Source organism: Medicago sativa, chromosome 5, assembly GCF_051527215.1.
Source record: "Medicago sativa cultivar Bolivia chromosome 5, Bolivia_mono, whole genome shotgun sequence".
Taxonomy (NCBI): Eukaryota; Viridiplantae; Streptophyta; class Magnoliopsida; order Fabales; family Fabaceae; genus Medicago; species Medicago sativa.
In genome coordinates this window covers 82,122,194-82,128,193 of record NC_140753.1, presented here as the reverse complement: position 1 = coordinate 82,128,193, position 6,000 = coordinate 82,122,194, and positions in this window count along the sequence as shown.

The window sequence follows — 6,000 nt, the reverse complement described above, 5'->3', positions numbered from 1 at the left end:
AGATTTTCTTAACCTCCATTTTGGCCGAATTTTTAGAGAATGCAAAAATATCCCATGGAAGTCGTAGTTATGTTGTTTACCTATCCAACGAATTGTCAGATGCTAAGATTCAATGCAAATCGGCCACATTATGGCCTTAGTAGTAAAAAAGGTCGAAAACGAGTAATGTCCTAAATTAACGAGGAGATTTTCTTAATTGCCATTTTGGCCGAATTTTTAGAGAATGCAAAAATATCCCATGGAAGTCGTAGTTATGTTGTTTACCTATCCAACGAATTGTAACATGCTAAGATTCAATGCATATCGGCCACATTATGGCCTTAGTAGTAAAAAAGGTCGAAAACGAGTAATGTCCTAAATTAACGAGGAGATTTTCTTAACCTCCATTTTGGCCGAATTTTTAGAGAATGCAAAAATATCCCATGGAAGTCGTAGTTATGTTGTTTACCTATCCAACGAATTGTCAGATGCTAAGATTCAATGCAAATCGGCCACATTATGGCCTTAGTAGTAAAAAAGGTTGAAAACGAGTAATGTCCTAAATTAACGAGGAGATTTTCTTAATTGCCATTTTGGCCGAATTTTTAGAGAATGCAAAAATATCCCATGGAAGTCGTAGTTATGTTGTTTACCTATCCAACGAATTGTAACATGCTAAGATTCAATGCAAATCGGCCACATTATGGCCTTACTAGTAAAAAAGGTCGAAAACGAGTAATGTCCTAAATTAACGAGGAGATTTTCTTAACCTCCATTTTGGCCGAATTTTTAGAGAATGCAAAAATATCCCATGGAAGTCGTAGTTATGTTGTTTACCTATCCAACGAATTCTCACATGCTAAAATTCAATGCAAATAGGCCACATTATGGCCTTAGTAGTAAAAAAGGTCGAAAACGAGTAATGTCCTAAATTAACGAGGAGATTTTCTTAACCTCCGTTTTGGCCGAATTTTTAGAGAATGCAAAAATATTCCGTGGAAGTCGTAGTTATGTTGTTTACCTATCCAACGAATTGTCACATGCTAATATTCAATGCAAATCGGCCACATTATGGCCTTAGTAGTAAAAAAGGTCGAAAACGAGTAATGTCCTAAATTAACGAGGACATTTTCTTAACCTCCATTTTGGCCGAATTTTTAGAGAATGCAAAAATATCCCATGGAAGTCGTAGTTATGTTGTTTACCTATCCAACGAATTGTCACATGCTAAGATTCAATGCAAATCGGCCACATTATGGCCTTAGTAGTAAAAAAGGTCGAAAACGAGTAATGTCCTAAATTAACGAGGAGATTTTCTTAACCTCCGTTTTGGCCGAATTTTTAGAGAATGCAAAAATATTCCATGGAAGTCGTAGTTATGTTGTTTACCTATCCAACGAATTGTCACAAGCTAATATTCAATGCAAATCGGCCACATTATGGCCTTAGTAGTAAAAAAGGTCGAAAACGAGTAATGTCCTAAATTAACGAGGACATTTTCTTAACCTCCATTTTGGCCGAATTTTTAGAGAATGCAAAAATATCCCATGGAAGTCGTAGTTATGTTGTTTACCTATCCAACGAATTGTCACATGCTAATATTCAATGCAAATCGGCCACTTTATGGCCTTCCTTGTAAAAAAGGGTCGAAAAAGAGTAATGTCCTAAATTAACGAGGAGATTTTCTTAACCTCCATTTTGGCCGAATTTTTAGAGAATGCAAAAATATCCCATGGAAGTCGTAGTTATGTTGTTTACCTATCCAACGAATTGTAACATGCTAAGATTCAATGCAAATCGGCCACATTATGGCCTTAGTAGTAAAAAAGGTCGAAAACGAGTAATGTCCTAAATTAACGAGGAGATTTTCTTAACCTCCATTTTGGCCGAATTTTTAGAGAATGCAAAAATATCCCATGGAAGTCGTAGTTATGTTGTTTACCTATCCAACGAATTGTCAGATGCTAAGATTCAATGCAAATCGGCCACATTATGGCCTTAGTAGTAAAAAAGGTCGAAAACGAGTAATGTCCTAAATTAACGAGGAGATTTTCTTAATTGCCATTTTGGCCGAATTTTTAGAGAATGCAAAAATATCCCATGGAAGTCGTAGTTATGTTGTTTACCTATCCAACGAATTGTAACATGCTAAGATTCAATGCAAATCGGCCACATTATGGCCTTAGTAGTAAAAAAGGTCGAAAACGAGTAATGTCCTAAATTAACGAGGAGATTTTCTTAACCTCCATTTTGGCCGAATTTTTAGAGAATGCAAAAATATCCCATGGAAGTAGTAGTTATGTTGTTTACCTATCCAACGAATTGTCAGATGCTAAGATTCAATGCAAATCGGCCACATTATGGCCTTAGTAGTAAAAAAGGTCGAAAACGAGTAATGTCCTAAATTAACGAGGAGATTTTCTTAATTGCCATTTTGGCCGAATTTTTAGAGAATGCAAAAATATCCCATGGAAGTCGTAGTTATGTTGTTTACCTATCCAACGAATTGTCACATGCTAATATTCAATGCAAATCGGCCACATTATGGCCTTAGTAGTAAAAAAGGTCGAAAACGAGTAATGTCCTAAATTAACGAGGAGATTTTCTTAACCTCCATTTTGGCCGAATTTTTAGAGAATGCAAAAATATCCCATGGAAGTCGTAGTTATGTTGTTTACCTATCCAACGAATTGTCACATGCTAAGATTCAATGCAAATCGGCCACATTATGGCCTTAGTAGTAAAAAAGGTCGAAAACGAGTAATGTCCTAAATTAACGAGGAGATTTTCTTAACCTCCGTTTTGGCCGAATTTTTAGAGAATGCAAAAATATCCCATGGAAGTCGTAGTTATGTTGTTTACCTATCCAACGAATTGTAACATGCTAAGATTCAATGCAAATCGGCCACATTATGGCCTTAGTAGTAAAAAAGGTCGAAAACGAGTAATGTCCTAAATTAACGAGGAGATTTTCTTAATTGCCATTTTGGCCGAATTTTTAGAGAATGCAAAAATATCCCATGGAAGTCGTAGTTATGTTGTTTACCTATCCAACGAATTGTAACATGCTAAGATTCAATGCAAATCGGCCACATTATGGCCTTAGTAGTAAAAAAGGTCGAAAACGAGTAATGTCCTAAATTAACGAGGAGATTTTCTTAACCTCCATTTTGGCCGAATTTTTAGAGAATGCAAAAATATCCCATGGAAGTCGTAGTTATGTTGTTTACCTATCCAACGAATTGTCACATGCTAATATTCAATGCAAATCGGCCACTTTATGGCCTTCCTTGTAAAAAAGGGTCGAAAAAGAGTAATGTCCTAAATTAACGAGGAGATTTTCTTAACCTCCATTTTGGCCGAATTTTTAGAGAATGCAAAAATATCCCATGGAAGTCGTAGTTATGTTGTTTACCTATCCAACGAATTGTAACATGCTAAGATTCAATGCAAATCGGCCACATTATGGCCTTAGTAGTAAAAAAGGTCGAAAACGAGTAATGTCCTAAATTAACGAGGAGATTTTCTTAACCTCCATTTTGGCCGAATTTTTAGAGAATGCAAAAATATCCCATGGAAGTCGTAGTTATGTTGTTTACCTATCCAACGAATTGTCAGATGCTAAGATTCAATGCAAATCGGCCACATTATGGCCTTAGTAGTAAAAAAGGTCGAAAACGAGTAATGTCCTAAATTAACGAGGAGATTTTCTTAACCTCCGTTTTGGCCGAATTTTTAGAGAATGCAAAAATATTCCGTGGAAGTCGTAGTTATGTTGTTTACCTATCCAACGAATTGTCACATGCTAATATTCAATGCAAATCGGCCACATTATGGCCTTAGTAGTAAAAAAGGTCGAAAACGAGTAATGTCCTAAATTAACGAGGACATTTTCTTAACCTCCATTTTGGCCGAATTTTTAGAGAATGCAAAAATATCCCATGGAAGTCGTAGTTATGTTGTTTACCTATCCAACGAATTGTCACATGCTAAGATTCAATGCAAATCGGCCACATTATGGCCTTAGTAGTAAAAAAGGTCGAAAACGAGTAATGTCCTAAATTAACGAGGAGATTTTCTTAACCTCCGTTTTGGCCGAATTTTTAGAGAATGCAAAAATATTCCATGGAAGTCGTAGTTATGTTGTTTACCTATCCAACGAATTGTCACAAGCTAATATTCAATGCAAATCGGCCACATTATGGCCTTAGTAGTAAAAAAGGTCGAAAACGAGTAATGTCCTAAATTAACGAGGACATTTTCTTAACCTCCATTTTGGCCGAATTTTTAGAGAATGCAAAAATATCCCATGGAAGTCGTAGTTATGTTGTTTACCTATCCAACGAATTGTCAGATGCTAAGATTCAATGCAAATCGGCCACATTATGGCCTTCCTTGTAAAAAAGGGTCGAAAAAGAGTAATGTCCTAAATTAACGAGGAGATTTTCTTAATTGCCATTTTGGCCGAATTTTTAGAGAATGCAAAAATATCCCATGGAAGTCGTAGTTATGTTGTTTACCTATCCAACGAATTGTAACATGCTAAGATTCAATGCATATCGGCCACATTATGGCCTTAGTAGTAAAAAAGGTCGAAAACGAGTAATGTCCTAAATTAACGAGGAGATTTTCTTAACCTCCATTTTGGCCGAATTTTTAGAGAATGCAAAAATATCCCATGGAAGTCGTAGTTATGTTGTTTACCTATCCAACGAATTGTCAGATGCTAAGATTCAATGCAAATCGGCCACATTATGGCCTTAGTAGTAAAAAAGGTTGAAAACGAGTAATGTCCTAAATTAACGAGGAGATTTTCTTAATTGCCATTTTGGCCGAATTTTTAGAGAATGCAAAAATATCCCATGGAAGTCGTAGTTATGTTGTTTACCTATCCAACGAATTGTAACATGCTAAGATTCAATGCAAATCGGCCACATTATGGCCTTACTAGTAAAAAAGGTCGAAAACGAGTAATGTCCTAAATTAACGAGGAGATTTTCTTAACCTCCATTTTGGCCGAATTTTTAGAGAATGCAAAAATATCCCATGGAAGTCGTAGTTATGTTGTTTACCTATCCAACGAATTCTCACATGCTAAAATTCAATGCAAATAGGCCACATTATGGCCTTAGTAGTAAAAAAGGTCGAAAACGAGTAATGTCCTAAATTAACGAGGAGATTTTCTTAACCTCCGTTTTGGCCGAATTTTTAGAGAATGCAAAAATATTCCGTGGAAGTCGTAGTTATGTTGTTTACCTATCCAACGAATTGTCACATGCTAATATTCAATGCAAATCGGCCACATTATGGCCTTAGTAGTAAAAAAGGTCGAAAACGAGTAATGTCCTAAATTAACGAGGACATTTTCTTAACCTCCATTTTGGCCGAATTTTTAGAGAATGCAAAAATATCCCATGGAAGTCGTAGTTATGTTGTTTACCTATCCAACGAATTGTCACATGCTAAGATTCAATGCAAATCGGCCACATTATGGCCTTAGTAGTAAAAAAGGTCGAAAACGAGTAATGTCCTAAATTAACGAGGAGATTTTCTTAACCTCCGTTTTGGCCGAATTTTTAGAGAATGCAAAAATATTCCATGGAAGTCGTAGTTATGTTGTTTACCTATCCAACGAATTGTCACAAGCTAATATTCAATGCAAATCGGCCACATTATGGCCTTAGTAGTAAAAAAGGTCGAAAACGAGTAATGTCCTAAATTAACGAGGACATTTTCTTAACCTCCATTTTGGCCGAATTTTTAGAGAATGCAAAAATATCCCATGGAAGTCGTAGTTATGTTGTTTACCTATCCAACGAATTGTCACATGCTAATATTCAATGCAAATCGGCCACTTTATGGCCTTCCTTGTAAAAAAGGGTCGAAAAAGAGTAATGTCCTAAATTAACGAGGAGATTTTCTTAACCTCCATTTTGGCCGAATTTTTAGAGAATGCAAAAATATCCCATGGAAGTCGTAGTTATGTTGTTTACCTATCCAACGAATTGTAACATGCTAAGA